Here is a 15,897-nt window from a genome sequence, read left to right as displayed (position 1 = left end):
TTCTATGAAATAGAAATTCACATTCATCGGTAAAGTCACTGCTGGTAATAAAACACTCTACACTTCCCTTGTTGGTGTTTAAAAAATAGCTATCAGTGTGTACGAGATGAATTATCAAAATTCAACCCTAGATGGCGTTTAATAAAGTATCAAAATTCACCACGAGATGGTTTTAACTAAAACTTTGATTCATTTTCGAAACTCTTGCTGGTTATAAAACGTTTGATGCCAACAGCATCCCGTATTCCCAAGCGGTCACCCTTCTAGGTACTAACGGGACCCGACGCAGCTTAACTTCTGGGAGCTGACGAGACCAGGTTTTTTCTGCGTGGTATGGCCGTTGACGTTTTAATACGAAACTGAATTGAATACACTCAAGGAATGATTTTCCAACATTGAAACCTACACAAGGACGATTAATTTCTATAATTAAGGATATTGGACTGGTAACCATCGTGTTCGTTGAGCCACTATTTTTCTATGAAATAGAAATTCACATTCATCAGTAAAGTCACTGCTGGTAATAAAACACTCTACACTTCCCTTGTTGGTGTTTAAAAAATAGCTATCAGTGTGTACGAGATGAATTATCAAAATTCAACCCTAGATGGCGTTTAATAAAGTATCAAAATTCACCACGAGATGGTTTTAACTAAAACTTTGATTCATTTTCGAAACTCTTGCTGGTTATAAAACGTTTGATGCCAACAGCATCCCGTATTCCCAAGCGGTCACCCTTCTAGGTACTAACGGGACCCGACGCAGCTTAACTTCTGGGAGCTGACGAGACCAGGTTTTTTCTGCGTGGTATGGCCGTTGACGTTTTAATACGAAACTGAATTGAATACACTCAAGGAATGATTTTCCAACATTGAAACCTACACAAGGACGATTAATTTCTATAATTAAGGATATTGGACTGGTAACCATCGTGTTCGTTGAGCCACTATTTTTCTATGAAATAGAAATTCACATTCATCGGTAAAGTCACTGCTGGTAATAAAACACTCTACACTTCCCTTGTTGGTGTTTAAAAAATAGCTATCAGTGTGTACGAGATGAATTATCAAAATTCAACCCTAGATGGCGTTTAATAAAGTATCAAAATTCACCACGAGATGGTTTTAACTAAAACTTTGATTCATTTTCGAAACTCTTGCTGGTTATAAAACGTTTGATGCCAACAGCATCCCGTATTCCCAAGCGGTCACCCTTCTAGGTACTAACGGGACCCGACGCAGCTTAACTTCTGGGAGCTGACGAGACCAGGTTTTTTCTGCGTGGTATGGCCGTTGACGTTTTAATACGAAACTGAATTGAATACACTCAAGGAATGATTTTCCAACATTGAAACCTACACAAGGACGATTAATTTCTATAATTAAGGATATTGGACTGGTAACCATCGTGTTCGTTGAGCCACTATTTTTCTATGAAATAGAAATTCACATTCATCGGTAAAGTCACTGCTGGTAATAAAACACTCTACACTTCCCTTGTTGGTGTTTAAAAAATAGCTATCAGTGTGTACGAGATGAATTATCAAAATTCAACCCTAGATGGCGTTTAATAAAGTATCAAAATTCACCACGAGATGGTTTTAACTAAAACTTTGATTCATTTTCGAAACTCTTGCTGGTTATAAAACGTTTGATGCCAACAGCATCCCGTATTCCCAAGCGGTCACCCTTCTAGGTACTAACGGGACCCGACGCAGCTTAACTTCTGGGAGCTGACGAGACCAGGTTTTTTCTGCGTGGTATGGCCGTTGACGTTTTAATACGAAACTGAATTGAATACACTCAAGGAATGATTTTCCAACATTGAAACCTACACAAGGACGATTAATTTCTATAATTAAGGATATTGGACTGGTAACCATCGTGTTCGTTGAGCCACTATTTTTCTATGAAATAGAAATTCACATTCATCGGTAAAGTCACTGCTGGTAATAAAACACTCTACACTTCCCTTGTTGGTGTTTAAAAAATAGCTATCAGTGTGTACGAGATGAATTATCAAAATTCAACCCTAGATGGCGTTTAATAAAGTATCAAAATTCACCACGAGATGGTTTTAACTAAAACTTTGATTCATTTTCGAAACTCTTGCTGGTTATAAAACGTTTGATGCCAACAGCATCCCGTATTCCCAAGCGGTCACCCTTCTAGGTACTAACGGGACCCGACGCAGCTTAACTTCTGGGAGCTGACGAGACCAGGTTTTTTCTGCGTGGTATGGCCGTTGACGTTTTAATACGAAACTGAATTGAATACACTCAAGGAATGATTTTCCAACATTGAAACCTACACAAGGACGATTAATTTCTATAATTAAGGATATTGGACTGGTAACCATCGTGTTCGTTGAGCCACTATTTTTCTATGAAATAGAAATTCACATTCATCAGTAAAGTCACTGCTGGTAATAAAACACTCTACACTTCCCTTGTTGGTGTTTAAAAAATAGCTATCAGTGTGTACGAGATGAATTATCAAAATTCAACCCTAGATGGCGTTTAATAAAGTATCAAAATTCACCACGAGATGGTTTTAACTAAAACTTTGATTCATTTTCGAAACTCTTGCTGGTTATAAAACGTTTGATGCCAACAGCATCCCGTATTCCCAAGCGGTCACCCTTCTAGGTACTAACGGGACCCGACGCAGCTTAACTTCTGGGAGCTGACGAGACCAGGTTTTTTCTGCGTGGTATGGCCGTTGACGTTTTAATACGAAACTGAATTGAATACACTCAAGGAATGATTTTCCAACATTGAAACCTACACAAGGACGATTAATTTCTATAATTAAGGATATTGGACTGGTAACCATCGTGTTCGTTGAGCCACTATTTTTCTATGAAATAGAAATTCACATTCATCGGTAAAGTCACTGCTGGTAATAAAACACTCTACACTTCCCTTGTTGGTGTTTAAAAAATAGCTATCAGTGTGTACGAGATGAATTATCAAAATTCAACCCTAGATGGCGTTTAATAAAGTATCAAAATTCACCACGAGATGGTTTTAACTAAAACTTTGATTCATTTTCGAAACTCTTGCTGGTTATAAAACGTTTGATGCCAACAGCATCCCGTATTCCCAAGCGGTCACCCTTCTAGGTACTAACGGGACCCGACGCAGCTTAACTTCGTGGGAGCTGACGAGACGGCAGGTTTTTTCTGCGTGGTATGGCCGTTGACGTTTTAATACGAAACTGAATTGAATACACTCAAGGAATGATTTTCCAACATTGAAACCTACACAAGGACGATTAATTTCTATAATTAAGGATATTGGACTGGTAACCATCGTGTTCGTTGAGCCACTATTTTTCTAATTAAAGAAAAGAGATGAAATATAAAATTCAAAAAAAATTAATAAGACCAGTTTCCGTATGCGACTTTTAATACGAAACTGAATTGAATACACTCAAGGAATGATTTTCCAACATTGAAACCTACACAAGGACGATTAATTTCTATAATTAAGGATATTGGACTGGTAACCATCGTGTTCGTTGAGCCACTATTTTTCTATGAAATAGAAATTCACATTCATCGGTAAAGTCACTGCTGGTAATAAAACACTCTACACTTCCCTTGTTGGTGTTTAAAAATATAGCTATCAGTGTGTACGAGATGAATTATCAAAATTCAACCCTAGATGGCGTTTAATAAAGTATCAAAATTCACCACGAGATGGTTTTAACTAAAACTTTGATTCATTTTCGAAACTCTTGCTGGTTATAAAACGTTTGATGCCAACAGCATCCCGTATTCCCAAGCGGTCACCCTTCTAGGTACACGACCCTTTTTTTTAACTTTTTCTCTGCAGTATGACGTTTTAAGACCAATTTTTTTTTTTTTGTTTCTTTTTTAAAACTGAATTGAATACACTCAAGGAATGATTTTCCAACATTGAAACCTACACAAGGACGATTAATTTCTATAATTAAGGATATTGGACTGGTAACCATCGTGTTCGTTGAGCCACTATTTTTCTATGAAATAGAAATTCACATTCATCGGTAAAGTCACTGCTGGTAATAAAACACTCTACACTTCCCTTGTTGGTGTTTAAAAAATAGCTATCAGTGTGTACGAGATGAATTATCAAAATTCAACCCTAGATGGCGTTTAATAAAGTATCAAAATTCACCACGAGATGGTTTTAACTAAAACTTTGATTCATTTTCGAAACTCTTGCTGGTTATAAAACGTTTGATGCCAACAGCATCCCGTATTCCCAAGCGGTCACCCTTCTAGGTACTAACGGGACCCGACGCAGCTTAACTTCTGGGAGCTGACGAGACCAGGTTTTTTCTGCGTGGTATGGCCGTTGACGTTTTAATACGAAACTGAATTGAATACACTCAAGGAATGATTTTCCAACATTGAAACCTACACAAGGACGATTAATTTCTATAATTAAGGATATTGGACTGGTAACCATCGTGTTCGTTGAGCCACTATTTTTCTATGAAATAGAAATTCACATTCATCGGTAAAGTCACTGCTGGTAATAAAACACTCTACACTTCCCTTGTTGGTGTTTAAAAAATAGCTATCAGTGTGTACGAGATGAATTATCAAAATTCAACCCTAGATGGCGTTTAATAAAGTATCAAAATTCACCACGAGATGGTTTTAACTAAAACTTTGATTCATTTTCGAAACTCTTGCTGGTTATAAAACGTTTGATGCCAACAGCATCCCGTATTCCCAAGCGGTCACCCTTCTTTTTTTTTTTTTTTTTTTTATAAATTTTTTTTTTTTTTTTTTTTTTTTTTATTTTTTTAAAAAATAAAAAAAAAAAAAAACAAAAAACAATTAGGCTGTCGGATGCAGACGTAAAAGGATGTAAAGGAAAAAAATCGAAATCTGGGCAATGGTGGGGATTGGGGACATAAAAAAATATTAACAAACAAAACAAAAACAAACAAATAAAATTTACGGTGGTGGGATAATTCAACAAAAATAAACAAAAAAAGTAAACAAAGCAGAAGACAATGGTGGGTGAACATAAAAATAAAAACAAAAAATAAACAAAAAACGGAAATACAAAACAAACAAAAATAAACAAAATGTACTAAAATTTATGGGTATTAAAATTAAATAGGGATTGGATCTAGGTTTACGAAGGAAGGGCTTTCCAGAGGCTCTCTACTTCTTCTTGACGTGGTGGGTACGTGACTTCCTTGCCTTCCAGGTTGATGTAGAGAGGTAAGCAGCCAGAAGAGTGAATGAAAGCTGGAGATTTCCTACTGGACCAAAATGGCCACGTATCAAATCTTCGTTTGACGAACTGCAGCCCATCTGACGCATAGTTCCTTCCAACCAGCTCCAAACGGTGAGTCGTTCAGGACACTGGTACATCAGATGCTCATCGGTTTCCGGGTCTTGATTGCAGATTGGACATGTTGCGTCCTTGGTGGGGTCCAACCGATGGCATCTGGTCCTGGTAGGGAGAAGTCGCTGGTTGAACAGGAACATGGTCTCTCTGATGTTAGTTGGAAGGGCTGCAGTCTCCTTCCAGATTCGTGGCCAATCCAGATTAGGCCTCAGGATCTCCAGCTTTCCCATTGTCGTTACCTCCAGGATCCAATGGTTATATGTTTTCCGATGTACCATTGGATTCCCCTGCACCAGAATGGAAGATGCGAAAAGTTGCTTGATTTGATGCAGGGGTTCCTGAAGGTAATATGGTCTCTTCATGACTGCTACAGGTGTGGTGTTGTCCTTGTAGAGTGGCAATAAGGTTCGGAGAGGAAAGGACATCCAATACCGAAGTAGAGAGCTTTCTGGGCTGTTGGGGCCTATCAGGACTTTGTACAAGGGGCACAAGAAAAGGGAACGGTAAAGAGAGGTGTGTGTTGACCATTCCCAGACCCCCTTCTTTGACAGTACGGAAAATTACGGTTTTCTTCGGCCTTTCTACTTTTCCCATCCATAGAAATTTCATGACAGCCTTCGAAATCTGGTCAGCCATATTTTTGATTACAAGGTAATACCTGTGCAAAGTACACAGTTTCGGAGAGAGCCTTCGACTTGAGGAAAAGCACCCTCTTCTGGTAAATATTAAACCGTCGACTGGCATTCTCTCGCAGAATACCATTTAAAGAGCTAAATGCATCATTCCAAACCCTACTAGCTGTCTCTTCTATGGAATGGGAAAATTTAATTCCTAACAGGGACAATGTTGGCGCTGACACAAGCCACTCAAGAGGCCAAATTGATCTAGAGCTCCAAGTCCCGAGTCCCAGGGCTTTTGTTTTCTCCTTATTCATCCTTGCCTTTGTCCACTGACAGAACATATCAAGGATTTGTCCTGCCCTGGTAAAATCTTCGTCACAAGAAACGAAAATGGTGACGTCATCAACAAAGGCTCTGACAGTGAGTTTTTCATTAAACAATGATATACCCTTGAGAACTCGAGATAAACGCACAAGCAAAGGCTCAATGTATAGAACGAAGAGATGGACAGATAGGGGGCATCCCTGGCGAATCGACTGAATATCACTAATCACCCCAGCCACCTCCGATCCGTTGAGGATTGACATTCCTGTTACAGAATACATAATCTGTAACCAACGGACGAAAGTGGTGGGGTAACCCATGACATCCAGAATCCTCCAGAGGACTTCCCTGTTAACCAGGTCGTAGGCCTTTTCAAAGTCAACTCCAACAATGGCAGCGCCCATGCCCCGAATCAAAGAGTTGGAAGAGTCATGGCATCCCCGGTCATCAACAAATTGAATGACATCTCTGTAAAGACTTAAATTATCAAAAATCAATCTACCAGGTACCCCACCTTTTTGATGAGGCCCTATGGTAGAAGATAGTGTCTGCCTCAATCGTCTCGCTAAGACAGATGCCATGACTTTGTAGTCACAATTCAAAAGAGAAATTGGCCGAAAATTAGAAATTCCACAAAGTCCCGAAGACTTAGGAATTAGCCTGATCGCCGCTTGGCCCTGCGAAGACGTCAGAGTTTCCCTTTCCAGGATATGATTAAACATATCCAAGAAGTGGGGTGCGATCACGTCCCAAAATTCTACGTAAAACTCGTAAGGAATGCCATCGGTGCCAGGGGACTTGTTTGACTTCATTGCTATTAGAGCAGCTCTAATCTCAAGAAGGGAAATTGGTGCTGTTAGGTTTGGGGTTGGCTTAAAGCAATCTCTTACTCCTTCAAGGAACTCAGACCCTGCCAGTATGTCAGGAGAAGGTTGAGTCTTAAAAATTTTTGTAAAATGAGCAACAATTTCTGCTGAAATTTCCTCTTTGGTCGATAAGCAAGTGCCATTGGGGGCAATGATCTTATCAATGCAACATTTTCGATAATTATTCCTGGCACGATTTATGTGAAAAATACTTGCTTCCTCTACATCTGGCCCTTCGAAGCAGCGGGAACGAATCCCATACCCTTTGAGTGTGCTCTCCTCCCAAGACTTTGAGAATTTTCTCAACTGTTGAAAGGCAACCCAATCAAAGGTATCTGCTTCGGCCATTTCCTGTATGCAAGATTGATAGAAAAACTTAGTTTCTCTTATCAGCCTTGCTCTTTGCCTGGAATAATCCACCGAAATACGCTTGATACCCGGTTTCAGGACACTCTCCCACCAATTTGCTACATTACTTTCCCTAAGAGGATGATTAGCAGATTCCTGAATAAAATTGGTTACGTATTTCTGAAAACCTTCTTCTGACAATATTGAAGTATTTAGTTTCCACAATCCGGCAGGTGGTCTGCTACGATTTGGGAGATCAAGATTGCAAGTAAGTGTGGATTGTACCGACTGATGGTCACTAATCGATAAAGGCTGCAAACAAATATTTAAAAATTTATCCGCAAACGATCGACTAGCATAAATCCTATCAAGCCTAGAAGAACCGTCGTGGTAATGGAAAGTGTGGCCCGGATCACTATGATTTAGCTTTTTCCAGATGTCTACCAGATCAAGACCAGTAACCATCTCCTTCAAAGCATAGCTAACAACACTACTTGGGACAGGGAGGGATTGGATATTTGCCCTATCTTGGATGTCGTCAACACAATTAAAATCGCCCATCAACACGAAGGGCAGTCGAGTGGTAATCGAGTAGGCAGGAACGGTTTGACGAAGAAAATTGTTTCTCTCATTCCTTTACCTGCTTACCTGACGGGGCATAGATATTAATAAACGTAAAACATTTTACGTCAATGGAGATAAGCCTTCCGTCAGGTTCAAGAAGCAGTCGAGAATACTCCAGACCATGTCTAATTAGAATGGCTGTTCCTTTTTTGTTGGGACCGACATTTGCTAGCAAGTGGTAACAGCTTTCAATAATTGGGCAAGAGTGAAAGGCTACCTCTTGAAGTCCTACGATATCTAAATTACCGTCCCTGCAGAAATTTAAAAGAATTTGACGTCGCTCGACTGATCGAATACCTCCAATGTTGATAGAAGCGATTTTTAATTGTGAAGTCATGTGTTAGGTTTTTTGAGTACGGGAATGCCTGAAGTGGGTTTCGAATTTTGGGGCGTCAGGGTAGGTTTAAATCGTTTGCTTCGTGGTACCGTGGGAATTTTCAGGGGGTCCTTAGTTTTGTCTGGATCAGTGGTATCAATTTCCCCCGTGTCGGGTTCCATTGATTCCATGATAATTGTCACTGTTTCCTGGTCTTCTGTCTCTGTGTGAGGTGCTGCTATTTTGGATTTCGTGAAATTGGTTTCAAAGGGTTGTCTTTCGGAGGTACAGATGCGGGAGTGGTAGCGGTGTCACATTCCATGGTTTCAGTTTCCAAATTATTAGTACTTCCTGAGAGTGAATCTTGTGATTCACTCCCCAGGAGGTACCTGGGAAACCATGGAATTTGCTACCACGGGAATTACTACGGGTTGTCTGTTTAATAGTCTCTGTCTTTTTAGTCTTTTTGGCAACAGGTTTTTGGACAATGGTGGGTTCCTGGTTTCGTTTTAAAGTTGGGCAGTCGTAGCTAAAGTGTGTCTCTTCGTCGCAAAGTCTGCAAGTGGGCTTTTGTCCGTCATACTTTACCATGGCACGATAACTGCCAATGGTAATGTATGAGGGAATGTTTTTCGTCACCGTCATTCTTACAATCATCCAAGTGGCTAGGACAGGGTATAAAACTTCATCCTCTGCCACCCGATAGCGCTCCCACCGAGCTTCAATTACATTTCCAAATTCCTTAAGACGTGTCTGAACTACTCCCAAGTCTAGGTTCTGTGGAATCCCTGCAATTCGAACAAATTTCTCTTGGATATTGCTATCCCTTTATGACTACACTAACTTCTTTCCCCTCCAATTCAGTCCTGACGATACCACTGTGTTGGGACAAAAAATTGAGGTATATGCCTCTGACGTAAACGTAATTCTAGCGACCTGGTTTCTCGTATCTAGCACAGCAACTAGGCCTAAGAGATCCTGAGCATCAACCTTCAAACTACGCACAAAACCATGAACCGTACGCATACTCAATTTCGGGAATTGAACCCCAAAATCAATATCTACACTATTGAGCCACTTGGCAGCCATTGTCCCCTAGACAATGTAAACAAACTGCCAAAAAGGGGAGGGAAGGACCCCACACACGTAAACAAACACGACAAATAAAACAATTGGGCAACAAAACACTACAAAAACAGCTAAACTATACAAAATAAACACTCAAAAACACGAATATAACAACAAAAAGTAATAAAAAATAACAAAAACTCACAAAATGATGGAAAAACGGGAGAACACAAAAAGACGTCTGCATCCGACGCAGCTTAACTTCTGGGAGCTGACGAGACCAGGTTTTTTCTGCGTGGTATGGCCGTTGACGTTTTAATACGAAACTGAATTGAATACACTCAAGGAATGATTTTCCAACATTGAAACCTACACAAGGACGATTAATTTCTATAATTAAGGATATTGGACTGGTAACCATCGTGTTCGTTAAGCCACTATTTTTCTATGAAATAGAAATTCAAGAATTTAATACGAAACTGAATTGAATACGCTCAAGGAATGATTTTCCAACATTGAAACCTACACAAGGACGATTAATTTCTATAATTAAGGATATTGGACTGGTAACCATCGTGTTCGTTGAGCCACTATTTTTCTATGAAATAGAAATTCACATTCATCAGTAAAGTCACTGCTGGTAATAAAACACTCTACACTTCCCTTGTTGGTGTTTAAAAAATAGCTATCAGTGTGTACGAGATGAATTATCAAAATTCAACCCTAGATGGCGTTTAATAAAGTATCAAAATTCACCACGAGATGGTTTTAACTAAAACTTTGATTCATTTTCGAAACTCTTGCTGGTTATAAAACGTTTGATGCCAACAGCATCCCGTATTCCCAAGCGGTCACCCTTCTAGGTACTAACGGGACCCGACGCAGCTTAACTTCTGGGAGCTGACGAGACCAGGTTTTTTCTGCGTGGTATGGCCGTTGACGTTTTAATACGAAACTGAATTGAATACACTCAAGGAATGATTTTCCAACATTGAAACCTACACAAGGACGATTAATTTCTATAATTAAGGATATTGGACTGGTAACCATCGTGTTCGTTGAGCCACTATTTTTCTATGAAATAGAAATTCACATTCATCGTAAAGTAAAGTCACTGCTGGTAATAAAACACTCTACACTTCCCTTGTTGGTGTTTAAAAAATAGCTATCAGTGTGTACGAGATGAATTATCAAAATTCAACCCTAGATGGCGTTTAATAAAGTATCAAAATTCACCACGAGATGGTTTTAACTAAAACTTTGATTCATTTTCGAAACTCTTGCTGGTTATAAAACGTTTGATGCCAACAGCATCCCGTATTCCCAAGCGGTCACCCTTCTAGGTACTAACGGGACCCGACGCAGCTTAACTTCTGGGAGCTGACGAGACCAGGTTTTTTCTGCGTGGTATGGCCGTTGACGTTTTAATACGAAACTGAATTGAATACACTCAAGGAATGATTTTCCAACATTGAAACCTACACAAGGACGATTAATTTCTATAATTAAGGATATTGGACTGGTAACCATCGTGTTCGTTAAGCCACTATTTTTCTATGAAATAGAAATTCAAGAATTTAATACGAAACTGAATTGAATACGCTCAAGGAATGATTTTCCAACATTGAAACCTACACAAGGACGATTAATTTCTATAATTAAGGATATTGGACTGGTAACCATCGTGTTCGTTGAGCCACTATTTTTCTATGAAATAGAAATTCACATTCATCGGTAAAGTCACTGCTGGTAATAAAACACTCTACACTTCCCTTGTTGGTGTTTAAAAAATAGCTATCAGTGTGTACGAGATGAATTATCAAAATTCAACCCTAGATGGCGTTTAATAAAGTATCAAAATTCACCACGAGATGGTTTTAACTAAAACTTTGATTCATTTTCGAAACTCTTGCTGGTTATAAAACGTTTGATGCCAACAGCATCCCGTATTCCCAAGCGGTCACCCTTCTAGGTACTAACGGGACCCGACGCAGCTTAACTTCTGGGAGCTGACGAGACCAGGTTTTTTCTGCGTGGTATGGCCGTTGACGTTTTAATACGAAACTGAATTGAATACACTCAAGGAATGATTTTCCAACATTGAAACCTACACAAGGACGATTAATTTCTATAATTAAGGATATTGGACTGGTAACCATCGTGTTCGTTGAGCCACTATTTTTCTATGAAATAGAAATTCAAGAATTTAATACGAAACTGAATTGAATACGCTCAAGGAATGATTTTCCAACATTGAAACCTACACAAGGACGATTAATTTCTATAATTAAGGATATTGGACTGGTAACCATCGTGTTCGTTGAGCCACTATTTTTCTATGAAATAGAAATTCACATTCATCGGTAAAGTCACTGCTGGTAATAAAACACTCTACACTTCCCTTGTTGGTGTTTAAAAAATAGCTATCAGTGTGTACGAGATGAATTATCAAAATTCAACCCTAGATGGCGTTTAATAAAGTATCAAAATTCACCACGAGATGGTTTTAACTAAAACTTTGATTCATTTTCGAAACTCTTGCTGGTTATAAAACGTTTGATGCCAACAGCATCCCGTATTCCCAAGCGGTCACCCTTCTAGGTACTAACGGGACCCGACGCAGCTTAACTTCTGGGAGCTGACGAGACCAGGTTTTTTCTGCGTGGTATGGCCGTTGACGTTTTAATACGAAACTGAATTGAATACACTCAAGGAATGATTTTCCAACATTGAAACCTACACAAGGACGATTAATTTCTATAATTAAGGATATTGGACTGGTAACCATCGTGTTCGTTGAGCCACTATTTTTCTATGAAATAGAAATTCAAGAATTTAATACGAAACTGAATTGAATACGCTCAAGGAATGATTTTCCAACATTGAAACCTACACAAGGACGATTAATTTCTATAATTAAGGATATTGGACTGGTAACCATCGTGTTCGTTGAGCCACTATTTTTCTATGAAATAGAAATTCACATTCATCGGTAAAGTCACTGCTGGTAATAAAACACTCTACACTTCCCTTGTTGGTGTTTAAAAAATAGCTATCAGTGTGTACGAGATGAATTATCAAAATTCAACCCTAGATGGCGTTTAATAAAGTATCAAAATTCACCACGAGATGGTTTTAACTAAAACTTTGATTCATTTTCGAAACTCTTGCTGGTTATAAAACGTTTGATGCCAACAGCATCCCGTATTCCCAAGCGGTCACCCTTCTAGGTACTAACGGGACCCGACGCAGCTTAACTTCTGGGAGCTGACGAGACCAGGTTTTTTCTGCGTGGTATGGCCGTTGACGTTTTAATACGAAACTGAATTGAATACACTCAAGGAATGATTTTCCAACATTGAAACCTACACAAGGACGATTAATTTCTATAATTAAGGATATTGGACTGGTAACCATCGTGTTCGTTGAGCCACTATTTTTCTATGAAATAGAAATTCACATTCATCGGTAAAGTCACTGCTGGTAATAAAACACTCTACACTTCCCTTGTTGGTGTTTAAAAAATAGCTATCAGTGTGTACGAGATGAATTATCAAAATTCAACCCTAGATGGCGTTTAATAAAGTATCAAAATTCACCACGAGATGGTTTTAACTAAAACTTTGATTCATTTTCGAAACTCTTGCTGGTTATAAAACGTTTGATGCCAACAGCATCCCGTATTCCCAAGCGGTCACCCTTCTAGGTACTAAAAAAAAAAAAAATATATATTAATAAAAAAATATAGTACTAACGGGACCCGACGCAGCTTAACTTCTGGGAGCTGACGAGACCAGGTTTTTTCTGCGTGGTATGGCCGTTGACGTTTTAATACGAAACTGAATTGAATACACTCAAGGAATGATTTTCCAACATTGAAACCTACACAAGGACGATTAATTTCTATAATTAAGGATATTGGACTGGTAACCATCGTGTTCGTTGAGCCACTATTTTTCTATGAAATAGAAATTCAAGAATTTAATACGAAACTGAATTGAATACGCTCAAGGAATGATTTTCCAACATTGAAACCTACACAAGGACGATTAATTTCTATAATTAAGGATATTGGACTGGTAACCATCGTGTTCGTTGAGCCACTATTTTTCTATGAAATAGAAATTCACATTCATCGGTAAAGTCACTGCTGGTAATAAAACACTCTACACTTCCCTTGTTGGTGTTTAAAAAATAGCTATCAGTGTGTACGAGATGAATTATCAAAATTCAACCCTAGATGGCGTTTAATAAAGTATCAAAATTCACCACGAGATGGTTTTAACTAAAACTTTGATTCATTTTCGAAACTCTTGCTGGTTATAAAACGTTTGATGCCAACAGCATCCCGTATTCCCAAGCGGTCACCCTTCTAGGTACTAACGGGACCCGACGCAGCTTAACTTCTGGGAGCTGACGAGACCAGGTTTTTTCTGCGTGGTATGGCCGTTGACGTTTTAATACGAAACTGAATTGAATACACTCAAGGAATGATTTTCCAACATTGAAACCTACACAAGGACGATTAATTTCTATAATTAAGGATATTGGACTGGTAACCATCGTGTTCGTTAAGCCACTATTTTTCTATGAAATAGAAATTCAAGAATTTAATACGAAACTGAATTGAATACGCTCAAGGAATGATTTTCCAACATTGAAACCTACACAAGGACGATTAATTTCTATAATTAAGGATATTGGACTGGTAACCATCGTGTTCGTTGAGCCACTATTTTTCTATGAAATAGAAATTCACATTCATCGGTAAAGTCACTGCTGGTAATAAAACACTCTACACTTCCCTTGTTGGTGTTTAAAAAATAGCTATCAGTGTGTACGAGATGAATTATCAAAATTCAACCCTAGATGGCGTTTAATAAAGTATCAAAATTCACCACGAGATGGTTTTAACTAAAACTTTGATTCATTTTCGAAACTCTTGCTGGTTATAAAACGTTTGATGCCAACAGCATCCCGTATTCCCAAGCGGTCACCCTTCTAGGTACTAACGGGACCCGACGCAGCTTAACTTCTGGGAGCTGACGAGACCAGGTTTTTTCTGCGTGGTATGGCCGTTGACGTTTTAATACGAAACTGAATTGAATACACTCAAGGAATGATTTTCCAACATTGAAACCTACACAAGGACGATTAATTTCTATAATTAAGGATATTGGACTGGTAACCATCGTGTTCGTTGAGCCACTATTTTTCTATGAAATAGAAATTCAAGAATTTAATACGAAACTGAATTGAATACGCTCAAGGAATGATTTTCCAACATTGAAACCTACACAAGGACGATTAATTTCTATAATTAAGGATATTGGACTGGTAACCATCGTGTTCGTTGAGCCACTATTTTTCTATGAAATAGAAATTCACATTCATCGGTAAAGTCACTGCTGGTAATAAAACACTCTACACTTCCCTTGTTGGTGTTTAAAAAATAGCTATCAGTGTGTACGAGATGAATTATCAAAATTCAACCCTAGATGGCGTTTAATAAAGTATCAAAATTCACCACGAGATGGTTTTAACTAAAACTTTGATTCATTTTCGAAACTCTTGCTGGTTATAAAACGTTTGATGCCAACAGCATCCCGTATTCCCAAGCGGTCACCCTTCTAGGTACTAACGGGACCCGACGCAGCTTAACTTCTGGGAGCTGACGAGACCAGGTTTTTTCTGCGTGGTATGGCCGTTGACGTTTTAATACGAAACTGAATTGAATACACTCAAGGAATGATTTTCCAACATTGAAACCTACACAAGGACGATTAATTTCTATAATTAAGGATATTGGACTGGTAACCATCGTGTTCGTTAAGCCACTATTTTTCTATGAAATAGAAATTCAAGAATTTAATACGAAACTGAATTGAATACGCTCAAGGAATGATTTTCCAACATTGAAACCTACACAAGGACGATTAATTTCTATAATTAAGGATATTGGACTGGTAACCATCGTGTTCGTTGAGCCACTATTTTTCTATGAAATAGAAATTCACATTCATCGGTAAAGTCACTGCTGGTAATAAAACACTCTACACTTCCCTTGTTGGTGTTTAAAAAATAGCTATCAGTGTGTACGAGATGAATTATCAAAATTCAACCCTAGATGGCGTTTAATAAAGTATCAAAATTCACCACGAGATGGTTTTAACTAAAACTTTGATTCATTTTCGAAACTCTTGCTGGTTATAAAACGTTTGATGCCAACAGCATCCCGTATTCCCAAGCGGTCACCCTTCTAGGTACTAACGGGACCCGACGCAGCTTAACTTCTGGGAGCTGACGAGACCAGGTTTTTTCTGCGTGGTATGGCCGTTGACGTTTTAATACGAAACTGAATTGAATACACTCAAG

General features: G+C 38.8%; 16 non-coding genes and 2 pseudogenes across 16 annotated transcripts; all 18 read right to left on the bottom strand.

Moving 5' to 3' along the window:
* Window positions 1-226: 226 nt before the first annotated feature.
* Window positions 227-345, bottom strand: LOC123468206. The gene has a single exon (XR_006642110.1). It is a non-coding gene; the product is annotated as a 5S ribosomal RNA (ribosomal RNA).
* A 357-nt stretch (window positions 346-702) lies between these two features.
* Window positions 703-821, bottom strand: LOC123468205. The gene has a single exon (XR_006642109.1). It is a non-coding gene; the product is annotated as a 5S ribosomal RNA (ribosomal RNA).
* Window positions 822-1,178: 357 nt separating this feature from the next.
* Window positions 1,179-1,297, bottom strand: LOC123468204. Its single transcript, XR_006642108.1, has one exon. It is a non-coding gene; the product is annotated as a 5S ribosomal RNA (ribosomal RNA).
* Window positions 1,298-1,654: 357 nt separating this feature from the next.
* Window positions 1,655-1,773, bottom strand: LOC123468203. Its single transcript, XR_006642107.1, has one exon. It is a non-coding gene; the product is annotated as a 5S ribosomal RNA (ribosomal RNA).
* A 357-nt stretch (window positions 1,774-2,130) lies between these two features.
* LOC123468282 lies at window positions 2,131-2,249 on the bottom strand. Its single transcript, XR_006642168.1, has one exon. It is a non-coding gene; the product is annotated as a 5S ribosomal RNA (ribosomal RNA).
* Window positions 2,250-2,606: 357 nt separating this feature from the next.
* Window positions 2,607-2,725, bottom strand: LOC123468281. Its single transcript, XR_006642167.1, has one exon. It is a non-coding gene; the product is annotated as a 5S ribosomal RNA (ribosomal RNA).
* Window positions 2,726-3,082: 357 nt separating this feature from the next.
* On the bottom strand, window positions 3,083-3,204 carry LOC123468233 (annotated as a pseudogene).
* Window positions 3,205-4,228: 1,024 nt separating this feature from the next.
* Window positions 4,229-4,347, bottom strand: LOC123468280. The gene has a single exon (XR_006642166.1). It is a non-coding gene; the product is annotated as a 5S ribosomal RNA (ribosomal RNA).
* A 5,997-nt stretch (window positions 4,348-10,344) lies between these two features.
* Window positions 10,345-10,463, bottom strand: LOC123468279. The gene has a single exon (XR_006642165.1). It is a non-coding gene; the product is annotated as a 5S ribosomal RNA (ribosomal RNA).
* Window positions 10,464-10,824: 361 nt separating this feature from the next.
* LOC123468278 lies at window positions 10,825-10,943 on the bottom strand. The gene has a single exon (XR_006642164.1). It is a non-coding gene; the product is annotated as a 5S ribosomal RNA (ribosomal RNA).
* Window positions 10,944-11,453: 510 nt separating this feature from the next.
* On the bottom strand, window positions 11,454-11,572 carry LOC123468276. Its single transcript, XR_006642162.1, has one exon. It is a non-coding gene; the product is annotated as a 5S ribosomal RNA (ribosomal RNA).
* A 510-nt stretch (window positions 11,573-12,082) lies between these two features.
* On the bottom strand, window positions 12,083-12,201 carry LOC123468275. The gene has a single exon (XR_006642161.1). It is a non-coding gene; the product is annotated as a 5S ribosomal RNA (ribosomal RNA).
* A 510-nt stretch (window positions 12,202-12,711) lies between these two features.
* On the bottom strand, window positions 12,712-12,830 carry LOC123468274. The gene has a single exon (XR_006642160.1). It is a non-coding gene; the product is annotated as a 5S ribosomal RNA (ribosomal RNA).
* Window positions 12,831-13,187: 357 nt separating this feature from the next.
* On the bottom strand, window positions 13,188-13,347 carry LOC123468236 (annotated as a pseudogene).
* A 510-nt stretch (window positions 13,348-13,857) lies between these two features.
* LOC123468273 lies at window positions 13,858-13,976 on the bottom strand. The gene has a single exon (XR_006642159.1). It is a non-coding gene; the product is annotated as a 5S ribosomal RNA (ribosomal RNA).
* A 510-nt stretch (window positions 13,977-14,486) lies between these two features.
* On the bottom strand, window positions 14,487-14,605 carry LOC123468272. The gene has a single exon (XR_006642158.1). It is a non-coding gene; the product is annotated as a 5S ribosomal RNA (ribosomal RNA).
* Window positions 14,606-15,115: 510 nt separating this feature from the next.
* Window positions 15,116-15,234, bottom strand: LOC123468271. The gene has a single exon (XR_006642157.1). It is a non-coding gene; the product is annotated as a 5S ribosomal RNA (ribosomal RNA).
* Window positions 15,235-15,744: 510 nt separating this feature from the next.
* On the bottom strand, window positions 15,745-15,863 carry LOC123468270. The gene has a single exon (XR_006642156.1). It is a non-coding gene; the product is annotated as a 5S ribosomal RNA (ribosomal RNA).
* Between the last annotated feature and the right edge of the window lie 34 nt (window positions 15,864-15,897).

This window comes from Daphnia magna, unplaced genomic scaffold (assembly GCF_020631705.1).
Source record: "Daphnia magna isolate NIES unplaced genomic scaffold, ASM2063170v1.1 Dm_contigs334, whole genome shotgun sequence".
Classification (NCBI taxonomy): Eukaryota; Metazoa; Arthropoda; class Branchiopoda; order Diplostraca; family Daphniidae; genus Daphnia; species Daphnia magna.
Note: the sequence above shows the minus strand (reverse complement) of the source record. Positions and strands in the feature narration are given on the sequence as shown.